At 48.1% G+C, this 26,607-nt stretch overlaps 2 long non-coding RNA genes across 2 annotated transcripts; one reads left to right on the forward strand and one right to left on the reverse strand.

Annotated features, from left to right (window-relative positions):
- Positions 1–8,223: 8,223 nt before the first annotated feature.
- LOC124084762 (uncharacterized) lies at positions 8,224–11,705 on the reverse strand. The gene is made up of 2 exons (XR_006849224.2): positions 11,561–11,705; positions 8,224–11,169 (listed from the first exon to the last, which is right to left on the reverse strand). It is a non-coding gene; the product is annotated as an uncharacterized LOC124084762 (long non-coding RNA).
- A 6,045-nt stretch (positions 11,706–17,750) lies between these two features.
- LOC124084671 (uncharacterized) lies at positions 17,751–26,204 on the forward strand. Its single transcript, XR_006849183.2, has 3 exons — positions 17,751–18,485; positions 21,541–21,755; positions 26,047–26,204. It is a non-coding gene; the product is annotated as an uncharacterized LOC124084671 (long non-coding RNA).
- Positions 26,205–26,607: the final 403 nt, after the last annotated feature.

A 26,607-nucleotide genomic window follows, 5' to 3' on the forward strand; every position in this document is an offset into this window, starting at 1 on the left:
GTGCCGGGGGCCTGCGTTCTTTTCTTGACCCTTGAGCTTGTGAGCTGGACCCAAGTCTTCCTTCTGTCTGTAGTTCTTGATCATGGGGAAAGGTGGCCCTGGAGAAACCAGTGAGTCCAGGCACGAGAGGACTCTGCACTTACTTTGGGCACATTGAGTATGGAATGGAGAGGGGGTTGGTGGTTCTGCATCATGGCCAGGGGCAGAGCCTACTCCAGTCAGGCCTCCTGAAGCCCTGCCAGGCAGTCTGTGTTACTGCCTGAGCACCCTCTGGGCTGGTCCTCATCTGTCCCCTGCAGCATGGGCTGGGCTGGGGCTGGAACTTGGGCTTACATCTGTGCCCTCTATTAGTGACAGCAAATGCATTCTCCCCAGGCCACTTCAAAAGCCGGGGAAACTGGAACCTCATCAGGACAACTCAGCTCATTCCCTTGATGAGATCTGAGGCTGGTGGGAACTGGACATTCTACAGAGGCCTGGCACCTGTCCCCCAACCCCGCCCTGTCCTCCTCCATCCCCCACGGCTCAGTGGTTCCCCTTGAAGTCACAGCGGTGGAACGGCATCCTTCCTTGGGGCAGCAGCTCTGCTAACCTCGAACATACTGTGCTCTGAGCTCATAAATTCACAACAATCCAGGGAGAAGCTGGAAGCGCTCAGACCGGCAGGGACCAGCGACTCTGGAGACTCTAGTTTGCTTTTTCCTTTCCGTAGGCAGCAGATGTGCCACCTCATCTTGCAGTGCTTGGGCTGATTCTTGCTCTTCTGAAGAGGAAGGTGAAGCCCAGCTGTGAGCAGGGGACCCTCACCAGGAAAGATGTTTAAAGCCTGAAGAGAAAGCTGTCCATTCCAGGCCTCTAAGAGAAATGCAGATCAGGAAGAAAGCAGAACAGCAGTTGCACATCTGTGGTCCAGGGAAAAGCTCAAACACAGCAGAGGTCAGGCTGGGCCGGGCCAGCTTTAGCACTAAAGCCTGGAGAGGAACCATTCTGGGGTGGGAGGCTTCTCTTTTCTCAGCTGATCATAGAACCTGTCTGTTGTTTGCCTAGATGTCTTGATTAGTAGCCATTTTCATTCCAAAGCCATCACCGTCCTCTTTTTGAAAAAATAGCTGTCCCTCTGTTGACTTCATCTTCCAGAAATGACCTGTGGTTGGCATCTATCCAACTTGTGGGCATCCTTGGTTACCCATTTATCCTCAACCCTGCCCCCTTCCTCCAGAGAGACTTTAAGATGGGAAAAATATGTGGCAGGTATAAAACAATAGGTTTATCAAGAGCCCAAGGAACTGGCAGGGAAAGAGGCAATTAGTTCACCGTTGTTTTAGAACCAATGACTCTTTCTTGGTTCACAGGATTGAAACTATAAGAAATGTTGCTTCTATCCTTGGTCCCATCAGCTCCTACCCAAATAACCACACGTGTTAGTTCCTTGGGTGTCTTTGTCAAACACAAGCAAGTGGGGGGGAGGGTGTCTTCCTTTCTCTCCCTCTTTCACAGAGAAGGAAATGCAATGGCTCTTGAGAGAATGGAAGGATATTCAATCCCTTATGTTCACAGAAATGCCAACAAAGACTGTGATAAAATAAGCCAGGTTGATACGAGTTAGCATTCTGCATTGGACTTTGCTGTTTTCACTTTACCGGGTATCTTGGACATCTTTCAAATCTGTACAGTACAGGAAGAATGGCCATATTCATCTTTACAGTTTCAACGTGTCTTATTTATGAACACACCATAAGTTTATCTTACTACTTTCCTATTGATAGACATTTGATTTGCCTCCAATCTTTTGCTACTATAAACAGAGCTACCCAGGTATTTCCTATATGTATTGGCACACCCAAAGGATAAATTCCAGGAAGTAGGATTACTGGGTCGAAGGGCAAGTGTAACTTTGATGAGGTTTCCAAATACCGTCAGCGGGGTTGTACCCTCTGTCCTGCTGCTAACAATGGACACTAGGCCCCCTCCCCCACAGCCATGCCACCTGGGCATTTCATTGTAGTTTTCATTTTTCCTTCTCCGTGTTTTCAAGAGCCATTAGCATTTCCTTTTTTTTAAAAAAAAATTTTTATTTTTTAGTTGTAGATGGACACAATTCCTTTATTTTATTTATTTTTATATGGTGCTGAGGATCAAACCCAGGTCCTCACACGTGCTAGGTGATCACTTGACTGCTGAGCCACAAGCTCAGCCCAGCATTTCCTCTTCTGTGAGCTGTATCCTTGTATTCTTTGCCCCATCTAAACAAAACCTGTTGGCTTTGCTCTTTTTTTCATAATAGTTTCTCAGAGCTCTCTGTATGCTGGTAAATCTGCTGTCTGTGATATGAGCTGCTCTGCGTTGCTATTCAATGTCTTTTGGTGCTTTTGCTCATGTTTTGTGAAAATTCAAAAAACTTTAGGTGGTTTGTACAGCAATTTTTAAAATGGATTCTGGATGAAAGAGAGGCCTTTCACACTCCAGAGTTCATGAGGAATTTGCCCACATTTTCTTCTAGTACATTTATTGTTTCATTTTTTAAAAAATATTTATATCTTTGCTGCATTTGGAACTGATGCTGGGGCCAAATACAAGGTTAGGATTGAGCTAAACTCTTTCCTGGCTGTCCAGTTGCCATTGGCTGACACCATTCCTTCAACATTCAGGATGGCACCTGTGTAATGCACAGGATTCTGACCATAATTAGGTGTACTTATGTATCTTCTAGCTCATCCTATTGCTGGGACTGTCAGTCCCTTAGTCAGCACCACACTGTTTTCATTATGGAGACTCCATGATATGAGGCAGAACTATTTCTTTCCATTCCTTTCCCCCTCTCCCTGCCCCTGCTAGAATGCCTTTCTTTTACCGTTTCTGGATATTCATTTTGAAGCTAATTTTTTATTAACAAGTATCCACTGTACATATTTGTGGAATTTCAATATAATATGCACCTGTGCACACTGATCAAGTCCAGCTTTGCTTTGTCCACCTTCCCTCCACCCCTTTCTGATCTCTAGTAATCACTATTCTACATTCAGGCCCACTTTTTTTTTTTTAAACTTCTGCACATGGGATAGAACTTCTGGGTCTTGTTTATTTCACTTAACATAATTTCCTCCACTCTCACCCAATTTGCTGCAGGCTGCAGGACTTCATTCTTTTTTATGGCTGATAAGACCCCACACCTCTTCTTTATCCATTCGTGCACTGGTGGGCACATGGACTGATTCCATGTCTCAGTCATTGTGAACAGTTTCCTGGCTGTTTCACTTTCCAGATGAACTTTAGAGTCAGCTTATCTAGGTTTTTTTTTTTTAAGCTGATATTTTTATTGAATTTGTAAAGTAATTTAAGGAGAATCAACTTGGCAATAAATCTTCCTCTCTTAAAATGTGGTACGTGTTCCCACTGGCTCTTCTCTTCCTTTTGATTTTTTAACATTTTTTTCTTAGACATTTCATGCATGTATCCTTCAAGTTTATTTGAAGGTATTTTATTGAATTGACATTGTAAAAACACTGTTGAATTACACTATTACACTAAGATTTTATTTCACACCAGTCAGAAAGAATGGCAATCATCAAGAATATAAATAATAATCAATGCTGGAGAGGATGTGGAGGAAAAGGACCACTCTTACACCGTTGGTGGGATCATAAATTAACAAAACCACTATGGAAATCAGCAGGGAGGCTCCTGGATAGACCAGGCATGGAGCCACCATATGACCCAGCTGTGCTACTTCTCAGCATTTCTCCCTGAGGAATTAGGGCCATTTTACCACAGTGACACATGCTGGCCCATGTTTATAGCAACCACAATTCACAATAGCCAAACTATGGAACCAGCCTAGGTGTCCATCAACAGACGAATGGGTAAAGAAAATGTGGTATATATGGAGTTTTATTCAGCCATAAAGAAAAATGAAATTATGTCATTTGCAGGAAAATGGATGGAGCTAGAGACCATCATGTCAAGTGAAATGAGTCAAACTCAGAAGGTTAAGGATTTTCTCATATGTGGAGAATAGAAAGGACAAAGGAAAAGAAAGGTGTGTGGGGGGGTGAATCTCCTAAAACTCATAGGGTGATCAGCAGAGGAAAGGGACCAGAGGGAGGGAGGTGGGGAGGGAGGGAAGTGTTGGGGGGTGATATTGGCCAAATGATGGTGCTGTGTTGTGTGCACGTACGGTACATAACGACAAATCCCGTCAACACGTGCAGCTAGAATGCACCCAAAACAAGCCTCCTGGAGGATGCGTGGCTGCCTGGCCTGGCCCCAGTGGGCTGGTGTCTGCAGCGTTGTCCAGCCTGTCGGTTGACATGCTATGGAGCTCTCATTGTTTGTCATCTTTTTTTTTTTTTCAGAAAACCTTTAATTTAATGAAGAAAAATGTTACTTGGGCAAGTGTCCATATTGGGTATTCTAGCTTCTAGAAGGCAGCCCCAAATAGGATTTGAGCAAACTGTAATGGGGTGTGATGCGCCAGAGTTCTCCTCTTGAAAATCAGGGGTCCTTCCAGAAGGTAGGATTGGAGGATGCAACCCAATATCAGAAGCTTACTCTGCACCAAGATTAGAAATGTGTAAGAGCACAAGCAGTGGCTTGGGAAAAATCGTGACAGGGGTGCCGTGTCTGTGTTTAGATCCTGTAAGCCTCAGAGCACAACTGGGAAGTGTCCCCAGGGGAGTGGGACAGACGCAGTGGGAAGCAGGGTTATACTTGGCTGCCTGTCCTCCAGCTCAGGTGGCATTGGCGACCTAGGTCCTGGTCCTTAGCCTTGAGCTCCAGCACCCCAACAGCCTCCTCTCTTAGAAAATGGGCAAAGAAAGGGATCAGTCACTCATCTGATTCCTTGGAGATAGGGAGAAAGTGACCTTGGCAGGTGGCCTGTGAGGGCCATGGAGAGATAGCAAGCATATTCTGCTCAGGTCAGGTGTAGGTCTAGGGCAGGAGGCAGATCCAGCCCCAACACCCCAAGGCCTGGCGTGTTTGATAGTTTATTCAACCAAAGACTTGAGTTTCATAGGGGACTTGGGGCTCTTTTTTTGTGGGGTGGTGCTGGGGATTGAACTCAGGGGCACTCAACCACTGAGCCACATCCTCAGCACAATTTTATATTTTATTTAGAGACAGGGTCTCACTGAGTTGCTTAGCACCTTGCCATTGCTGAGGCTGGTTTTGAACTGGCAATCTTCCTGCCTCAGCTTCCTGAGCTGCTGGGATTACAGCATGCACTACCGTGCCCAGCAACTTGAGGATCTTCTTCGCCTTCACCGCCCACAAATAAGGGAAGGGTAGAGCTACTGGTGGGTGCTAGCGTCATGCTTCAAGCCATCTGTGCGGCTCTTGATTTGCCCTCAAAGCAGACTCCAAAGTGTCCTCTTTGCTTTCCCAGATGGGCGAATGCAGGCTCAGGGGGCACTCACCGGTGCAAGGCCACTCAGCTAGCAGGCACCTGTCCTGTGGCAGGAACTGGACGCTCGGCTCAGGAGAGCAGCTCCGCCCTTGGCCGCTTTGCCTGCAGATTCCCATGCCGCTTTGCTTTGAAGAAAGAGCTGGGCTACGAAGAGACTGTGGTCAGAAAGATCAAGTATTCTAAGCTTCTCATGGGGGGGGGGCATTGGAGGGGCAACAGCACCCCTCCCGTCCCTGCTCCATCCCCTTCTCCCACTGGACCTGAGGGGTCCCACCCTGCAAGAGGCATCCTCGAGTGCTGAAGGCTCAGAGGGACTCAGGGTTGGAGGGAGCCAAGGCAAAGATGGGAAGGGTGGCTCGCCTCCCCGCCCATCCTGGTCCCCTCCAGCTTGTCACCATAGTGGCTTTGGGCCGGAGGCTCTGCAGTGGAGAAAGCTGGGGTGAGGACAACTTAACAGGAGGCCACAGTGTTCTCCCACCCGCTGTGCATGTTAGCAGCACTGTCTCTGGTAAGAATTAGAAGCTCAGGGATTGCTCAACCCAGGCTCCGAAGGCACCGAATAGTTCTGTTCTCAGGCTGGCTGGATTTCTTTCTGCGTTCAACAGTCCTATTTCTGTCTTACTCAGATGTTTCCAAGAATCCTAGAAATAAGAAGACTCGTGTTGGTCTCCTCTTCCTCCTGCTCCTCCTTTGTCTCCCACGTTAGGTTCTGTCTGACAGGGATGGCCGAGGCCAGCCTGGTCATCCTTGTTGCCATTCCTACTAGTGCTGAACTAAATATTCAGTCTTCACAAATGCACCCAGTTTGACACCAATTTTGAGGAAACTTAATTTTAGAGACAGAAATGCTATCTTGAGAGGCGGCCACTAGTCGCACATTCCTTGAAGAGATTGAGGCAACTCCTGGACCTGCCATGCTGTATGTCCCTGCTCTGTGAGGGTCAAACAAGAGAAGCTCTGCTGTCCTGTGCAGAAGCCCACGGCAAGGCGGCTGCCTGTGCGGTCAGCGACTGGGTTGTGCACGCGCAGGTGTGGCCAGACCCAGCCCTCCCGCTCTGCACCCGCACACTCCTTTTGTGGACGGGCCATGCAGGGACCTGTCCCAGGAGGGCCTTGACTTGCCTCCCAGGGAATAGGCTTAGATTTGGGGGGACGCTGGTGTAACCCAACTGGTGATGAAATCTGCGGTCCATAGCTAGGGAAGCTTTTACTCTACTTGACAAGCAGCTGGAGGGTCACTGAAGCCTTTTACAAACCTTAACTCATTTAATCCTCATAACAATTATTGTTTCCTTTTCATTATTTCTATTTTCAGGTGAGGAAACTGAAGTACAGAGAGGCCAAGTAATTGGATCACGATCGCACAGCACACCTGCTGCACAGGGGGATGGATCCCAGGCCACTTGGGGGCAGAGTCCACGATGTACCTTACTCCTCATGAAGCATCTGTCTTGTGCTCTGCCTTGGGCTTGGCAGAGGGGACCCACGTCCACTTCACCACGGTCCCTCCCCTCTGGCAGCCCATGGTCTATGAGGCACTTTGCCCCGGGCAGGCCCTGCCTCATCTCCTAGACTTCAGCCCTCTTTATAGCCACACTGGCTGCACTCAGCTCCAAGGGTTGTGGTCACTACAGGGCATGATGGTTATTTTTATGTGTCAGCTTCGCCGGGCTGTGGTGCCCCATTGTTGGTCAATCACCAGTCTAGATGTTGCTGTGAAGGTATTTTTTGGATGAGATTAACATTGAAATCAGTGGCCCTGGAATAAAGTACATTGCTCTCTATAATGTAGGTGGGCCTCATCCCATCAGTTGAAGGCCTTAAGAGGCTGATCTCCCCCAAAGAAGAGGGAACTCTACCTGCAGATGGCTTTCAGCTTGGAGCTGCCTCCACTCCTTCCTGGGCCTACTCTGAGATTTTGAACTTGCCAACCTCCATGATTGCTTGAGTCGATTTCTTAAGATCAATCTCATTTTCTCTCTCTATGTACAACTTATCGGTTGTGTTCCTCTGGAGAATCCTGGCTACGACAGGGGAATTGTGTTTATGGGCTTCACTAAGCAAGCTCTTCAGAGGCAAATGGGGTGTGTAGGTGGGTGGTCAGAACACAAGTGACTGCATCTGAGAGCTGTCGGACCCTTTCAGAACTTTGGCAATGCAGATGTGCCCCAGGAGACGGCATGTGAATAATGAGCTGAGCCTGAGAGTCAGCTCTGGCTTGGGCCCTGGGACCCAGGCTACACATTTCCGAGGGTGGTAGGCTGGTGGGAGGACCATGACTTTCAGCATAATAGGAGGGTTCATTGTGCAATATGTGCCACCTCTTCAACGTCCCCCAGAGCATCTACCACATGCCAGGACTTGGGCTCTGTGCTTATAAGTGCTGTTGGCAAGAGCTCAGTGAAACATGCACTTTGACTTACTGTTCTCAGAGAGACTTCCAGAAGCGTTGTGTGCCATGCTGTGTTCAGAGGTGGCACGCCACCTTTAGGGATGGGGAGAGGTCCTCTGGGAAGGTGAGCACGGCAGAGTAGCTGTGGGGACAGCCTTGGAGCCAGTTGAAGAACCAGTGAAACCAGAGTTTGAGATAAAACTTAATTCACCACTTCAGCATTTGCTCTGAGGGTCGAGGGTGGAAAGCCATATTCTTCTCCACTACCGTGGAACGGTGGGCTCAGCTCCCAGTGTTGCAGCTGTATGTGGGACTCTGCTCTCCAGGGTGCAACAGACCCCAGAAGCTCACTGTCAACGTCTCGTCTTTCCGGGTTCTTTTTAGCAAGTCCAAAGAATGAGATTGATGGGACAACAGAAAGCAAGAGTGAGAGATGTAGGATTTATTCAAGTGTGAAGCATAGAAACAGAACTCAAAGACAAGAGAGTAACCAGTAGCAGGTGGGTTACTGAGTGTGTTGGTCTAGGGGTTTATATAGCACTTGGGTCAACACTATTGGTCCATACTTATGCTAATCAGGTTTGGAAAAGTACTAAAAGCTATTGGTTAAAACTTATGCCAATCGGGTTTGGAAAGCACTGACACTATTGGTTGGCCCTTGGGTCTGCGCTGCCATTCCCTTCTGCCCATTTCTGCAGGCTGCAATCCCAGCTTCCCAGGAGGCTGAGGTCCGAGGATGGTGGATACTGGGGATTGGGGGCCATGGCACTATAAGGAGTGGGCATGAGCACCAGGCCTTGGCCTCTGTAGGGTGACAGGTCAGCGTGCCCTTGTTTGGCTCAGCCCTGGCTTGCTGTGTTCTAGCTGGCCTGGTCATGCTCTGCCGCACTGGGACAAGGGTTTGGCTTTACAGTGACACTATGATGTATCTCAAAGTGCTCTAGAGGACAAGAGTGCCCCAGAGGGACTCAGCAGAGTCTGAAAGAAGCGAGGGTTCCTGGTGGGGGAGCCTGCTGATGACATTTGCCACAGTTTACTCGTTTTGCATTAGCTGCAGTGCCACCTTTACTGTGAAGCAAATCAGGAGGGAAAAAAACTGCCTTTCCAAAGTGGTTACAATGCCCCCTCAGTGCCCCATGATAGTGACGAGCACCTAAGCCTCATTCTGGATAAGAATCAAGTGAAACCAGAAATTTTCCTTGGAACGAACAGACTCACAGAATGCACCTGTCACTTGGCAAGTCTCTTTGGCCTTCACAAGCCCCAGGGGCATCCTGAAAGAAGACTGGAGGCCCTGCCGATATAAGCCATCTGGGTTCCTACCACTCAAGTCTTGGCCGGGAAAGGCCAGGCAGGGACATGCTCAGTAACCCAGTCTCTGCCCTGTGAATGGCACTGGCTCCCCAGTTCAGCTGTGAGGAATCTGTGGGGTTGAGATGGATCCATGATTTCTGGTTGCTCCACAGATGTGGAGTGGAGCCCTGGGGGCTGCATCTGGGCCTGGGCATCCCTCACAAGGCTCTGTCTTTGGGAAAATGCATCCCAAGTATCTGGGTTGGCTGGTTGGTTAGTTGGTTGATTGGTTGATTGATCTGGTCCTTGCCTACCACTCACCAGGAAGTATCAGGAAGTCTATGACCGTCTTTCTGGTGGGAGTTGCAGAACGAGTAGAGCTTTGTGGGGTGGAGGTGCTCCAGAGACAGAGGGATGTGGGGAGGACTGTGCTCTAGCCAGTCATGATCCAAATGTGCTCACCAGGAGCCAAGAGGTAGAGGGCAAGGGGCGGGGGCGGGGGGGTGGTCCCTCATTCACATGCCACATGACATGTTCAGTCCATCCAAAATCAAGTTGACTAAGGCAGAGAAGTTTGAGCCCACTGCCCAGCTGGCTGTTCCAGGTGCTCCTCAGAAGCCAGCCTGGGTCCTGGGTGTGTGGGGTATCCTCAGCACAGGCTCTGGGCCCAGCAAGTCAGTGGTGTGTGAGGAGAACATGCAGCCTCCACTCAGCTGTCCAGAGGCCTGTTTGCTTTCTCTTGGCTCTGAGTGGGCGAAGGCTGGCCTGGTGGAGCCTGGGCCGTCACGGGGGTTTTGTCCACTATCCTGTGCTTCAGGGCTGTGCTCTGCAGCACACCAAGAGAGAACTTTCCAGAGCAAAAGCCAAGCGTAAGAGCTCAGCCTGGCCCTGGCCTGGCCCTGGCCTTGAGCACTGCCCTTGGGAAAGTGAGATCACCTACATCCCCCTTGTTTGCAGAAGCATTGGCCAACAAGTCCACACCCAGGGGTCTGGAGGACACTGCCATGATCCTTGGCTCCCAACCTCCCTTCCCGCCATCCCGGTGTCCCTTCCATCTCTGTGCTCTGGAAGAGCTCAGGAGGTGACATCCTGTGTGATTCCGTGAGGATCTTGTCAAGTCCTCTTGTCAGAAACATCATTTGTTCTGGTCAAGGCGTCAGAGCTGTGAGTCCCCTTGTGACACGGGACTCACACTCCTGCTATGCATTGTCAAAGGGGCTTTGCTGCCCCACCTTCTTCCAGTCTTACTGAGGAAACTTGGGTGAAGACTTGGGCATGGCCTCCCAGGGTTGGGAACAGGCAGGATCACATTTGCTTAGTCCCGAGTCACAGCAGGACACCATCACAGGTGGTGGCTGTTGGAAGTGAAAGTGTCACGAAGGGCCCTCAGGATTCAAATCAGGGCCGCAGTTTCTAACCACTCTTCCTTAAGAGGTTACAGGCTCCTCCACCTGCAGCACGTGGTGGCTTCAGTTCCTCCAGGACCCCTGGTGTCCTTTGGCACCTCCTCCTTCTCTTGTCCACTGCTTCAGATAAAGGGGAAGTGGAAGAAGGACAGGCAGGGCTGGAGCTGGGTCCCTGGGGGGTGGCTGGAGCAAGTCCCCTGCCCATTCAGCTTGGCCCTGACACACAGCCCTCAGGACTTTCCACAAAACACTACATGTGTTTTCTGCTTTGTTGTCTCCTGTGAGTCTTTAAGAACATGTAATTCTATGGCTTTGAATCTGTGGACTAAGCTCCTCCAACTATGCATTGTAAAGAGCTTATTTTTTTAGCTGAAAAATAATAGCAACAACATGTTTGTCCCTGACAGTCTGTGGCAGTGCCTGTGGACATGGTTACCATCTTCTGTCCGAGTGGAAGACATCTGCACACCTATGACTGGTCCGCACACACTTACCAGATCCAGTGTCATGTTGTTGAAGACTTGATCGAAGAATCTCTGTTCCAAATGGCAACAGACGCAATCAGAGGTTTAATGGGAGCAAAGCTGTGCAAGCCTGCAAAGTGATCCTGAAACTGCTTGCCGTTGGAGCACGTCCCCAGGGGTGGGACTCTGAGTCCAGATAGCGGGAACTTCCTTTTTTAAAAAAAAACAAAAAACTATCATCCTTCCTGCAAATGTGGCCAGGGCAACAGGCACAGCCAGCAAATATGCTAAAAATAAATGATCAATAGCTGTGAGCGTGGAATTGCTTTCTGATTTGTTCCACCTGGAAATGTCGCAGCACATACCAGTACCACCTCTGGAAAACACCCCTCTCTGCCATGTGGGTACCAGCTCCTGATAGCATTTTAGGGTCTTGGGTTTAGAAGTTTGACCGTTTGTCCCTGAGTGGCTGTCCTCAGCAAGCAGACCCCGTGTGGGAGAAGGAAGGTGCTGGCCAGGTCTCTTCTAGGACACAAAGCCAGTGCTTGGAAATTGCCTCCCTTCACCCCCATCTTTATTATATTAACGACCTGTTTCTTACCTCATCTTGCCCTCTTCTCCTGACCCTTAGCGTTTCTGCAGAGTGCTTGCCTCATGCAGTGTCTTGGGCCATCAGTGCGGTTCACCCAGGGCATCTGGCTAACAGCCAGTGAGCTAACTGCTGCTGGACGTCAGCCTTCCCTGAGTGGGAGGGCACACTGAAGGAGTTTCTCTATTTTTATTTCCCCAAAATGTACATCCACAATACACAAAGAGAAGCAAACACTGGAAAGGGTGCCCTTGTGGACTCAAGATTCTGTACAAAGCCTGAAAGAGGAAAGAGTGGGCCTGTCACCAAAGCCAATCTGAAGGAGCCTTCCAAGGGGGAAGTCCAAGAGTCCACAATGCAAAGACCATTTCTTGTGTGTTTAGCTACAGCTGATCCTTGGTGTCTGCTACTGGAACCTTCCATGCATATACTTCCACGCGTGGCAGGTCCTGGGACGGGGAGAGGCTGGCTGAGGGCCATGGCAGGGAGTCCTCCCGGGACAGGAGCATGTGAGCAGGAGGAGAAATGCAGGCGTGGTGTGGATTCTGATGAAGAGTCCCTCCTGATGTCCACTCCTTAAGCCACCTTCGCTTGGGGAAGCATGTCCTGGACCATTGAAGAGCTAAATCATTTTGAGAGATGTCTGAGAAAGGAGGTCCCCCCACCCTGTTCCATGTAGAAATGACCCATTGAAAGAAAAGCCTTTCTATATCAAAGCTCATCTGTCTCCTTTCCCAGGAAATCTCCACTTCCAACCTCATCTAGCATGAGCACAGGTGATGCTCCGAAACTGTCTCCAGATCCACCATGAACTTGGCCCCAGGGACCCAGACAGACCTGAAACCATCCAATTCTCTCTCTGCCACTTCACCCCGACTCGTCATCTTCAACCCACTCCGCAACCTCAGAAGTAGCAGTGAAGTCTCCATTTTAGTTTTGATATGACAAGGCTATCTATTTCTTTTTTTAATATGTTTTTTAGCTGTGGATGGACTTTATTTTATTCATTTATGTATAAGTGATGCTGAGGATCGAACCCAGTGCCTCACACATGTGAGGCAAGTCTCCACCACTGCCCCCACCCAGCCTCAGCCCGAGGCTATCTATTTTGAAACTCTGAATTTTTAGTCTGAAAAAATACTACTGTCTAATTGATGTTTAGATCCATTTTTTTTTTGTCTAATGGACCAAGATGTCTACAAATATAACACAATAAGACCAATTAGCACATTTCTTTGTAAGTCAGGTTAGTGAAAAAGTATTTTAATGGACAGAACCCATCACCATTTAAGGCCACAAACTCATCTTGGGAAAAAAATAATGAATCAGAGAGTTTCATTCTAATACTGCTACTTTCCCCAGCCTTTTAAGGCACATTCTAATATCACCAGCTTCTTCTGATACAGAATTCTTCTGAGCAATTAGATCCATCACTGAAACTTCAACAAAAGCTCTTCCTCATCGTGGCCATTACCAGATCTGTGTCTTACCTGAGGCACTAGACGGGGACTGCCTCTAGATTTTTTATTGGTGCTATTGTGTTTCTAGATGAATTGTACTGATATTTAGGTATCACCATTGATGCTAATGATGAACATTTATACAGACATTTTTGAGAAAGATGCTTTTCTTTCTGCCAATAGTCTCTCTGACTCTCTGTGTGTTTTTTTTTTTTTTTTCTCTCTCTCTACCCACACCTCTGTGTGTTCACACCCTTTCTGCACTGAGCAGGTCACCTGGCTTGACAGACATTGGAGGTGGGTGACTCTCTCACTCCTTCCAGGGACTATCCCTGATGTGCTTGGTTCCTCTTCCCTCCCCATGTACAAGAGATTGGAGCATTTTTAATTGAAAAATTTCATCAAGAACATTTGTGCAAACCCTTCTTTGTGTTTACCCAGCTTTGAGACCTCCATTTTTCTACATAGGGTTTGCTCTGTGTTATTGAATTTGTGTAAATGTACAGGATGCTGCTTGCTTGCTTGTTTCTCAGTGGTACCAGTTCTTAGAGCCTACACACAGGATTGACTGCATAATTTTTTTGTTGTTGTTTTTTGGTACTAGAGATTAAACCCAGGAGGACTTAATTACTGAGCTACATCCCTAGCCCTTTTTAATATTTTATTTAGAGACAGGGTCTCGTTGAGTTGCTTAGGTCCTTGCTAACTTGCTGAGGCTGGCTTTGAACTCATGATCCTTCTGCCTCAGCCTCCAAAGCCACTGGGTTTACAGGTGAGTGCCACTTCACCAAGCGGGCTGCATAATTTTTAAGCCCTAGTGAAATATAGAACTACCAAGCTCTCTGTTCAAAAATTATAAAAAATTTCAAGTTGGTGACAGCTGATTATTTGATAAAGAGCAGAGTACTATTATAACTGCCAGGTCACACCCTGCCAATCCAGTTCTTTCTACAAATGTAAGTTATGAATAAATCTAGGCATGTGCAGTGGCTTAGTCTTAGTTTGTCTCTTTATTATTTTTAGCTTGCAAACTGAGTAAGATCATTCCTTAAGTCTGAGTGCTTTGAAAATATTCCACTGACTTCTGGCTTCTATTGTTGCTATTTAAAAGTCTGCTGTCAAAAAAACCCCAGTTTCTTTGAAAGTAATCTTTTTCCTGATTGATTTTTTTGTCCTTTGACAGTTTTTTCAAACATTATGTCTAGAGTTTTGTATCTTGATTTGAATTAATTGTGCTTCCTGAATCTGGTTTTTATCCTGTTCTAAAAAGTTCTTAGCCACTATCTTTCAAAATTCTGCCTCTCTTGCTCATTCTTTCTTTTTGGAGTTCCAATGTAATGGTACACTAGAGTGTCTCATTTTATCTTCTATGTTTTCAGATTCTCTTTCATTTAAAGAATCTCTTTATCTTTTTATGCTGTATTATAGGTCATCTCTTTCCAGAGCATTCCCTGGATCACCAATTCTCTCTTTGGTGATCTAATCTGACTTTTAGCCCATTCATTAAGTTTTTATTTTTTAATGATACAGACTTCACTACTAGAAGGTATATATGGTTGTTTTTCAAACATGTCTGGTATTTTTAAATAGAGTTTGGTTCTTTTCTTATAATTCTGATTTCTCCCTTTACATTTTAACGATTTCAGCCACCACTCACTGGCTCTTCCTGACAGTTGTATCGTTTAATGTTCCTGGAGTCCTTGGGGTTCATGACCTGCCTTACTTGTTGGGTCTGTTGCCTCTATTCACAGCAGACTCTTGTTCATGCCTCTTAAAGCATTTTGTGATTTTTAATCATAAGCTTATATTTCAAAGACTGTTTATCAGGGGAATCTTGTGTGACAGAGTTTGAAGTTCTGTTTCTTTAGGGAAATTTTTCATTTGCTTTAGCAAGCACTCTGAATAGACTAAGACTCTTTATGTTAATTAATTGACTTGGGTTTCCATGCTGTACAGGTGAGTAAATTAAAATTACAAACATATATGAAGTGTGGCCTATGGTTAGGCAGCTTGAGGTAAGGGGGACCTGGAAGAGAAAACTGTCCCCTCCAGGTCCCCCTTACCCAGGCAGCCAAAGTGCCAACACTTTCTTAGGTTTCAGCCCTGCTTTGCACTGAAGGCCGTTTTTGTTATTCTCATATGGCATATTTTGATGTTTTGTGGCCAAAAGGTCTTTCAGACTCTTTTTTGTGATGTTGTCATGGGTGATAGGTTCTGTCATTCTGCGTCTTGAAGCACAGGAAGAGCTTTCCCACTGTGGTTTCATATTTTGAGATCTCCACAGATGTTGGGAACACCTCAGGAAGCAGGGCAGGAGCCCTTTCCAAACTCCTGGCATGTCTGTTATACTAAGCAGGAAATAGCACTTACTTTTGTAGGCAATTTTTATTTAGATGAGACTTTGGTTTTGTTCTGCAGAGAAAACAACTAATATATTCTTTGCTAAAAATGGCTGGAGCACACAGTGGTTGGATTGTTACCATAATGACAGATGTTTTTTAAAAAAAGGGTAGGAATTTGTGGACATGCAGAATGTTACTCGGCAATGACAAGGAAACAGAAGGAGGGGACATTTTGGTCCCTTGCACCAGATGTGCTCTCCAACTTTACACGTGCCAGGATTTCTCTCTTGTATTCCTTTCTTTTGCTGTCGAGTTTCCTATCCCTTAAATATCTTTACCAGAAAATGAGCACGCTTTCACACAAGGAAGCAGCAGAATTGAAGTCGAGTTTCTGTGGAAGAGTCACAGCTGAATCAGCAGGGAAGGCAGCAGTGGTCACTTCCTGCCTTGTCCTGTAGGAAGAAGACACCCAGGAGGGGAGCACTTGAGCTGAAGCGACTTGAGGTGCTTCCCGAACTGTCTAGGGGCTGTGAAATCTCACTGTGTGAAATGCTCCTGGTGTTCAGAGTGGGAAAAACTCAGCACTCGGACCAGGAGGGAAGTTATTATTTCACCCCAACCTCTCAGGAGAGTGAGGTGAGGGCCACGTGGGGGATTCAGACAGGAACTTTCAACGTGGCTAGAAATATGTACTTACCTTTTTTGTTTGTTTGTGTTGAAAATCTTATTTACTCTCATATAAAGCCCTTGATAATGCTCATTGCTGTGACTATTTTGTGAACATACTTTTAGAAAAATCACGATCCAGTGCCATGGAGATTTTGAGCCCACTTGTTCATCCATGTTTTTTCTTTCAAACAGCGTTCATCCAGCACTATGCTGCAGAGGGCTCTGTCCTAGGTGATGTGGCTACCAAAGGAGAGCTGCAAACAGTCCTGCTCAGCATCTCACAGACTAGCTCCTTGCAAGGTGGGCAGCCCTTCAATAGAGAGAGGATGCTAAGGGGCATAATGAATTCACACATTAAGTCATAGGCTCAAAATAAACATTTCCATCACTTTTTATTGTAAAACATAAAATTCGCCATCTTAGACATTTTTAAATGGTGTGGAGTACATTCACATGATGTGCCACCGATCACCTCCAGGACTCTCCTGTCTTTGCCAAGAAACTCTGTTCCCACTGAATGTAACTGTGCCCTTCCTCCCAGGCCCTGGCCGCTGCCCTCCGCTTGGTCTCTGTGAGTTTGGGTCCTCCAGGACCAATGTGAAATCATACATACAGAATCTGTCCTCTTACATCTGGGAGGAAATATGCTGTGGAGAAACAGGAAGCCCCTGCCTTGCCTCTGACGGACTCGCCACCTAGTTTGGCCAGGAACGCTGGCTGGCTTTTCTTGGGTCCTCAGCTTTGCAATCCCACAACCATTTTAGTGTCACTCTTTGAAGACGTCCACGTGGTATGATGTTGGTCAGCTGTTGGGACCACAGACCCAATGAGGCTGCTGCTCCCCAAAGGCCTTCGTGGCCCCCTGGATGGGAGGTGGCCAGATGAAAGAAACATCCCACGGGGACACAGTGCTGGAATGACAAAGCCCCCTGGCCTCGGTAGGTTGCTTTTATGAGCTCACAGAGAGCCCTGCTGTCCCTGCAGTTCAGATGCCTGACAGACAGTCCATCCCAGGACGTGCCCCCAGAGGCATGCTCTGAGCTGGGCCATCCCAAATCTCCCCTCTGGGACCACTCAGACACTCACCAAGAACTAATGCCACAGACGCCTTTAGACTCACCTAATAGATTTCAGATCTGTCCAGAACATCTTAGATTGTCTGGCTGGAGTCCGGGAAAGGCTTGAAGTCAGGAGGAAGGCCATGCCTGGATTTCTGGGCATGTGGATTTGACTTACAGCAAGTGTGGTCTGGGAGTGGGCGTGAGCCTCCCACGCCATCAGAATATAAGTACCACAGGGCTAATGTTCACCACTGCATCCCAGGCAGAGGGGAGTCTGGAACCACATGTGGACATCTATAAATAGTTGGCAGAGTATCTGGCATGTCCATATCTTTGGATATAACAATCAGCCAGATTGCTTTGTTAGAAACTGAAAAATGCTACTACCCATAAAGGTACTCATGCTCCTTAGTTGAGAAATATTCTGTATGAATCTACTCCTGTCTTCTTTTTCTGTAAAAAGATTTAATTTGGTGTTTTATTTTGAAATCATCTGAGTAACTTCCTTCCTTAGCAAATTCCCTCTGGTTTTATGGATGCATCTGTGAAGTACTTCCAACTGCAGGAGAGGTGAATCACTTGTTTCTTCTGGGTGTGTGCAGACACTGGCTCTCTGTCACAGTTGAGGGCTGGTGCTGGCCCTGCAAACGACGCAAGGGTTGTGAAGCCACTGTGGTAAGAGGGCCTCTGTGTGATACTCCCCTGCATAATTTCAAAAAAGATAAAAAAAGCCTAGGTCTTGGAAAATATGAGGAAAGATGCTCTCTCGGCCTTACCACACCACTACGCTGCTTTCTTCTCTGCCGTCTGTGATTGGCTTCCACTGGGGAGTTCCTCTTTCGTCTCTGGGGCTCAGGCCCACTTCCGGTTTCTGACCGCTAGCCAGTCATGCCGTCTCTGACGCAGCTCTCACTAACTCCTCCAGGGCCTGCACAGATGTGGTGTCTGTCCCCAGCAAGTGCTTCTCCAGAGAGCATGTAGGAAGCTGTGTGGCCTGGCGGGGCCAGGGCTCATGATCAGTCCAAAGACTGAGGCTTCATCTCAGTGCTCCCCAAGTCATCTGGGACCACCTGCCTCCTCGCTCCTGTGTCTTCCCTTTCTTTGGGGGTTACTAGCTTGAACAAATTAGCCAGACGATAGCTGTAGTGGAAGAAAAACTTGATGTTCCTCAAATTGACAGCTTTCCAATTTCCCGTGTCTCCTTGAGAGGCTGCCTCACTTGACAAGAGCATTTCCAAGTCCTCTCAGTGTTGTGGGTAGTCTCCTGGGAGCTTGTGGTGCCATGGCATCTAAACACAGACCCATTTCTGCCCTTACAGAGCCAAAGCTGGTGAATGGCAGAACCAACATTCTACATGCCTGGAGCTCACAGAGTAGCCCGGATGGATCGCAGTGCATTAGAATGGTGAGTTTCTTTTGTCAGATCCAGTTCTACCAATCAACATCCGAGGGTCAAATGTGTTTGGCATTGGAGCTTCATAAGGGAAAGAGTATTGTTAAGATTTTTGCAGACCCAATCCCTATGCACTATGTCCAAACCCTTTCAGACTAGATCACCTTCTTGACTCCTCCAGGAGCTCATCACATCCCTCCACTGAGAGTGATTGGACAAGAACCAGGGGCAGAAGCCGATGTGGGCTGGGGTCCAGCTCAGCTCAGCCACCATAGCAGGCAGGGCACATGAATGAGGGTGGCAGTTCTTGGAAGTGGACATGCCTGGGTTCTGGTTATGTAAACAGGAGCTCAGGCAGAGAGGGTGCCAAGGTGGTAGGTGCAGGAGGGCTAGAGGTAAAGCCAGGACTTTCGGTGCCCTCCCTGGCAGAGAGACGCCTGGCCATACTGCTGGAAAGCTTCTGATCAGGAAGCCCTCTGGGAAGCCCTTCCCACCCCCAGATCATGCCCTGTGCAGAGAAGGGTGGTTGGGGACGTGGTGTGTAATGAGCAAGGGCCATCTGCATTGAGGCCTCTGGATTCTCCACTTGGCTTTGTTCAAGCAGAGGAGGCTTATGGCTTGGGGGTATTTCAGTATGGTAAAATGGGCATGGATTTTGAAGTCTAATGGTCCTGGTGTCCTGGTGCTACTCTTTAGCCCTTGAAACCCAATGATACTCTGTCACCACCCTGTAGCTAGCAGCAGTAACAAACACACCCTTATTCAGAGATGTGACAGGATGTCATCTCCTCATTTAGGTCATTGAGTGGATCTCCTCCAGGTGAGCATTCAGGGATCCAGGATCCTTCCACTTGGTGGCTATACAGTCCCCTAAGGCCCCGGAGACCTCTGCCTAGAGGTGATGGTGAGAGAGAAGGTGGTGTGTCTTAGCACATTAGCCCAGAGTGACACATATCCCTTCCAGTCACATTTCCTTGAGCCGGGGGGCTAGGAAACGTAACCCCAGTGACTATTCTGTACTAGGGAAAGGACCACGTGAGTGTAACCAGACAGTTAGCTTCCCTGCCATGACCACTGGGCCAAATCTAAAAGCCTCAATGGCCCCATCTGTGAGGCAAAGAAAATGGAACTCGACCTCTCAGAGCTGCTATGGCATCAGAGCTGAGGTGAGGTGCGACTCACCTCCTGCTCCACGATGGGCCGGCCGCCCCCACCCCCACAACTGCTGTCAGTGCTCCATGTCCTTCTGTGCTTCTATCTAAAGAGGCCTCACAATGACCATCATGCAATATGCATCCTGCCTGGTGATGGTTACATAAATGTGAGTCTGTGTCATGATGACTACTAAGCAACATGTATTATCTACTGTGATTATTACGTCAACGCGAATGGACACTTCACTCTAACGTAGGTCCCATGAAATACACCTTCTGAGCCATGGACATAATATTTTAAATATTACCCCATTGTTTGCCATTATTTTAAAAGGACTTTGTTATAAAAGCAATATAGGTCACTGAAAAAATTGCCAACACGGAGACACAAAGTGGGGCTTCAGTGTTTCTTCCTGATCCTCCAGGCCTATTCGGGTAAATAACCACTGGGATGATTTTGGTTTAGAAACACCCTATGCTTATAAGTAAGCATAGGTTGATGCTTTTATTTTGCATAACAGCAAATCATGCTAAAATGCTATTCTGCAGCCCCCTTTCTTTCCTTCTGTTTCCATATGTGCTCTGACACACTTTTTTAACAGCTCCATACTACCCCACTGTGGGTATGGGCTGCAGTTTGTCTGACCAGAGATGAGAACTTTAGCAATAAGTAAAAAGACATCATGTTCTAACTTTCTTCTGGGGTATGCTGGGCCACTCCCCATGCCTACCTTCCCATCAAACTTCAGGCACTCCAAAACCCCATGGCTCCATCAGGTGCCCACAGCTCTCACCAGAGCACCTTCATGTCCTGGAATTGGACCAGGTTTGTCCCCAAACCCTTGATTGTTCTCTCAGGGGTGAGGTCAAGGGGGTGGGAGGAAGAGTGAGAAGCCTGCAGGAACCCTTCCCTATGCAGGAGCCAAGCTAACCCAGAGGAGCAGTCCTCAAGGTCTCCCAGGGCACTAAAGACACTTGTTTCAACCTCAAGGACATGGGCCCAGAGCGTGGGGATCATTAAAGGAATCTCCTCTTTGGCTCACGTCATTCACGGTAAGACTTCCTAACATGGTGCAAAAAACCAAGTGGCTCTAGCAACATCGTCAAGGTCCTGGGTGGACAGTCAGGCACTGGGCTGTGAAAATGAATTTGTGCACCACCCCACTGCCCACACCGTGGAACCCACCTGGTGCCAGTCCTCAACAACATTTCCCAATTTGGGGCCGTTTGCGTGCTATCTTCTGCTTTCCTCTTTTGCTTCTCTGCACACCACCTTTGCACATATCTCTAGGTTTGAACAATTGCACTTACACATTTCTAATCTATGTTCCTTCCATCTTAATCCCAGGCAACATCTTGAAGCCACAAGTTGGGTGTGCTAGTTATGCCCAACTATTAGGGCACATGCAACTCTCACCAAGAAAGTCATTCATCTCTGCACCTCCTAAAATCATTGCCTACATCATTCTTGGGGTTGTGGCCCCAGGACTCCCATAGATCTCCAGGGAGGGGCTTCTCTCTGTACCGTTTCAGAGGAGGCTCCTTAGAGATCTTCAGCACATGTGAGTTTCACATTATGAGCCAGCTACCCCTGTTTCCTTCATCAGCACAGGAGAAGATTTTTGGCCACAATGATCCTTGTGGAATGTTTTCCTCTCTTTCTGGGAAGAAAAGAAGTGCCTCCATTCCCAATTCCCACTGAGGAGAAGCACTGAGGAGTGAGAAGCATCCAGGACTCTGGCTCCACAGATGTGGAATCTCTTCAGTGCTAAGTGCTCTGGGCCAGGGAGGCATGAGTCCTGCTCATAGGCTTTTGGGTTCACTTGGTGAATTTGGCCTCCTTTTCAGCGCTTGGGTTAATGAGGTGCAGATGGTCCATAGCTGATTCCTTTCCTATGGCAACTATTTCACAGGCAAGGAAACATACTCAATGGCTCCTTGGTGAATAGTTACCTAGTTTCTGAAATCCCTACTCAGTCTGGGAAAAGGTTTCTCATCAGAGGACAGATGACCCAAGATGGACTTACTGAAGTACTGGGATGCACATTCCTTGGCAGATACGCTGGGAATCTGGAGATCTTGGTGGCTCTGTGTTTGGTTGTACAGAGATGCTGATACTATCTTTGTGGTAAGTGGCACATTATTGGGTGACATTCAGAAATATTTCCACCCCATAGCAACTCACTCACAACCCCCATCATCCTGGCAGTGTCCCCAGATACACCCATTCCTGTCTTGGCCACACCTGGAAGTGTTGCCGTGTATCAAGGGCTCTTCCAGAAGCACTTTCCCCTTATGTTCAGTAGACCTTCCCTTCAGAGGCGTCTGTTGCCTCCTGTGGCCTCCTGTGAAGTTTGGGCCAGTTTATTCAGTGTGATCAAGCACTGTGGGGGGAGGGGAGACTGAGGATTAGTATTGTGCTCTGACAACAAATAATGAGGACAAGAACTGGTAAGCACAGCAGTGCAGAGACTGTCCATCCAGATCTCAGAGAGCCATAGAGCTTGTTGACAAGGAATTGCTGCCCGAGGTCTGGCTGGGCATTTAACTTGACAGATGCAGAAAAGCGAGTGGGTGGAGTGTTACAGAGAAGCCCACATTGGACCCAATTCAGACTCCACACTGCATCTGCCTGTCTCTGGGGAGTTGGAGTCCCTGGACTCCCACTAGTCTGTTGGGTCTGGTTGAGTGGGTTTAAATCTTGTCAATCACAAACATGGGATTTATCCACATTCTGTCCTGCTTAGTGCTTTGTCCAGGAAGCCAGTTTTTTCCTCCAGAGTAGGAGTCTCAGCCCCCTGAACACATGTAGCTACCTCCTTCCCGCATCCGACATTGAGTACCAAGAAAATTTGTGTGTTTATCTAGATAAAAGACTGAATTGAGAGCTGAAGCCTCTGCATACAACATGGTGACTGCATTCCAGGTCAGATGGAGCAGGCTTTGCTCTTGTTAGGCTTATTGGAGCTGCATCCTTTCCAAAATCACAGAGAACAACTCCAACTGGTCCCACGCAGGGTGCTCAGCAGCAGTACGCAGCACAGGTAGCTTCAGCCTCTGGAGGTAAGGCCTCCAGTTGCCTGAGTCTGCTCAGGGACATCCTTCAGGGAGGACCTGGAGCTCAGCGCCTCACAGTTCACTTCCTCTCTTGCAACATTTCCCGAGCATATGGCTGTGGCAGGTTAGCAATGAGCCTGCTGGCTTGGAGATGAAGGGCAGTGGGACCATCAGTGTCAGGTTGTGTTAGTCTGTAGGACCATTGGTCCAGCTGCCCCTTTGGGGATGGTGGAGCTGACGGGAGGTGAAGAGCCAGTCATCCCTGTCTGCCATAGAGCTCCAGGCCCACTTGGGTTGGTCTTGATTATGATGGAGCCTTCTGGCCAAGGACCTGGGGCCACACTGAGAAGTGAGCAGCAATTTCCATTCTCTCTGAGTTAGATTCTGGGTGTGCCCAACAGCGACCTCTGGACAGATGGCTGTCAGGAGATCCTGTTTGCTTACCTCAATGGCTCCAGGCACCAGCATCTCTAACATCCTCCAGTAGGACCCAGGACAGTACCCTATCGACCCCGGGCCCTCTTTTCACAGCTCTGAGTGACAACAGTCGATGGGGTAGCACTCTGTGGTTTGGTCTAGTTAGGAGATTTCCAATCTGGGCTGGTAAGTGAGAATATGTGTGCCCTACAAGTGTTGCCTGTGTAGAGAAACACCACCTCCTACCCATGTGAGCCACTAATCTTTGAATATTAATGAATGGCTATAATTAATAAAATGCATGCTTATTTGTACAAATAGCTAAATTCATTATAGGCTTTTGTCATTAGGTATTTTCTTGATCAAGAAATATTAAAGGGGCTGGGGATATAGTGCCATTGGTAGAGTGCTTCCCTAGTATGCACAAGGCCCTGGGTTCAATCCCCAGCAAAACACACACGCGCGCACACACACACACACACACAAGAAATATTGAATAAACAAGCATTTCATGGGGTCTGACATATTTTGGGGTTTATGTAGGATCACTATGATTGGGAATATGGAAGTTGTTGCTGCTAAAGAGGAACATCAAGGTTGACTCTGTGATGGCCACAAGGCCCAGGCCCACATGGGGTGCAGGAGCAGAGACACACAGTGGGGCTTCTGCCTGGGGGGACTTGAACCATTGCGCACTCTCATGCTTGTGCAAAACCCACTTTGTTCTCTGATTTTTAAAAATTTATTCTAATTTGTTATATATGATAGCAGAATGCATTTCAATTCACATTACACATATAGAGTACAATTTTTCATGTCTCTAGTTGTACACAATGTAGAGTCACACCATTCATGTCTTCATGCATGTACTTAAAGATGTCCATCTCATTCCACTGCCTGTTCTCTGATTTTTAAAATAAAATATTTTAAAAAATATTTTGTTTATTTAGTTGTAGTTGGACACAATACCTTTATTTTATTTTTATGTGGTGCTGAGGATCGAACCCAGGGCCTCACATATGCTAGGCGAGCATTCTAACGCTGAGCCACAACCCCAGCCCCTTAAAATGAAATTTTAACCTAAATTCATCTTGGTGTTGCTTGGACCCAATCTGAGTCTGTATGATTAGTTCAGGAGAAGTGAAGGTACACACTTATTGTTTGACTTCAGCCTTACAGAGACAGGGTGACACACCTGATCTGATGCTGGGGCAGCCCCATGTCCCTGTCCAGCAGGGAAGAGGCAAATCATGTTGGGTGTTGGGACACTGCTCTGTTTTCTCCTGTGGGAGGGCCCCAACAGCACCTCCACCTGCCACCTGCACCTTCCCTCCAACGTGGGCTACGTCAGCAGGCTTCGGGGTCCTGGACCACATCTGCCTTGTGGAGTAGCAGCCTAGCTTCAGCAGGAACACTTTCAGAAATACTGTTGAGTGAACAAGTCAGTGAGCAGATGAACCCACGAACAGTTAGCTGTGTCTTCAACATCTTGGGTCAGGGATAGAAATATTTGAAGGAGACTTTGAAAGTGCCGGTCACTGTTTATTATAAGAGGGCTGCTGCAGTTTTCACCCCTGTGTGGACTTCTGGAGGGCTGGAGTGTTGAACCAAAGACCTATTTTCCCCTTGATTATAGAAACAGTACATGCTCGTTGAATGGGATGGGGGACAGCCAATGGCCCTCACAGACACCTCTCCATGGACCTGGCTCATCCTTCCACACCCCTCCTTCACGTGCTCTAAATGGCCTCTGCTCACCACCCTGACCCATTCCCCTCCACCCTGCTCTGTCCCCCTGTCCCCAGGGGGGGAACTTCCTGGCATAACTCAAGTTCTTTTCCTGGCTTCCCTTTATGGTCAGCGCAGAGAGGTGTGGCAGGTACAAAGCCTGCGGCTGAGAAGCGGGGGACAGTCCCCTGCTTCGTGTAAGCCAGTCCAGTCCTTCTGGCTTCAGAACCCACTGCTAGACTCACCTGGCAGACTCTGGCCTCCCCCGTCCCCCACGCTCTCCTCTCCCGTCTGTGCTCCAGTGGCATGTGTTCTGCCCGGTGGGTCTGGAGTCGCCCTCCCGTCTTCACACTTTACTCTGCCCACCACTCTCCAGGAGGCCTCTTCCCTGAAGCTCCTATAAATGGACTTCTTGATGACTCCTTCCTGCCAGGACCCTGTGACAAGACACAGCTGTGGCCGTCCTAGAACATTCCATCGTATAACTTGATTTTTAAAGTTAACAATATTCCACTATAGGAATCTTTTAATCCCAGTAAATGTAATTTCACATCCTCGTTATTTTGATTGATAAAATATCCAGTAGGATTTAGTTAAATCCCACAAACAATTATTGAGGTGCATACAGGACACATTCCTGCCCTTGAGTATGCCGTGATGCTACGTGGGCCTTACCACACACATGGAACAACCGGGAGGAAAGTAAAAGGTGTCATGAAGGAGATTCACCAAGAGCCAGAGGTGGGGCCCAGAGAACAGTGTCCTGGAGGGGGCGGCAGTGTCTTTGGTGTGCAGGACAAGACTGAGGCTGACCGGAACTAGAGGCTGAAAGCCATCCCAGGCAAGAGCTCCTGCTGGAAGACCAACCCCTAAGGTCCCCAAGCAGGGAGGAACCGGGTTTACCCAGCAGAATGAAATACTCTTCCCACGGAACTCATTCATCTCTCTTTTAAGGTGGTTTCCTGGTAGTATGGTTGTTTTCTGTTCCCTGGAGACCATAGCCCCAGGAGGCCAGGGACTCCTCCTCACACCCTTCAAGACCCCCGGTTGGCGTGTGGCTTCAAGTGAATACTGGATAATAAAGTGGAACCCTGATTCCTTGCACTCTTTTGGTGGGGGTGAGGCTGAGGGCCTTGTGGGAAGCTCTCTGCACCTGGCTCCTTTTGGCAATGGCCTCTTTCTCTTTTCAAAATACTCCTGCTCATTTATGCTTACAGGGAATGGAATCGTCCATGTGAGAACACAGTGTGGACAGGATGCTGCCTCTGGAGAGCTTGGGGACACTCTGCCCAGGGTTCCTTCTTCTGAGTGGGATCAGGAGTAGAAAGCCGTCCCTCCTCCTGGGAACGAGATGGAATAAAACCTGACTCTCTGATCTCCTGCCTCTGGTTAACGGGGAAGCCTACAGCGAATGGTTCTACAGGGCAGGCTGACCTTTGAAGCAGAGGCTCCATCCAGAACTGAGTGGGCTCTTCTGCCAATATTAAAACTTTAGCGAGTTTCCTGCAGCATCCCAAGAACAGCCAGAGGGCACAGATGTTTGCCATGGACACTTTCTTTCTCTTGCCCTCCCCATCTTGCCTATCCTTCTGCTCGGCAGCTTTGGGTGTTGTTGTGGGGCAAGAGAGGAGGGCAGAGTTTGGGATACCCGTCCAGCACCATTAGGAGCCAGCTAGAGATGGGGATCAAGCAGGAGCAGCAGCTAGGAAACAGAAACTGGACAGAGATGGGTGAAGGGCAGGAGCACGTGCTCCACCGGGTGCTGGCTGTCTGCACCT

The sequence above is a fragment of the Marmota monax genome, unplaced genomic scaffold, assembly GCF_021218885.2.
Source record: "Marmota monax isolate L192 unplaced genomic scaffold, Marmota_monax_Labrador192_F-V1.1 WCK01_AAM20220418_F8-fsc00071, whole genome shotgun sequence".
NCBI lineage: Eukaryota > Metazoa > Chordata > Mammalia > Rodentia > Sciuridae > Marmota > Marmota monax.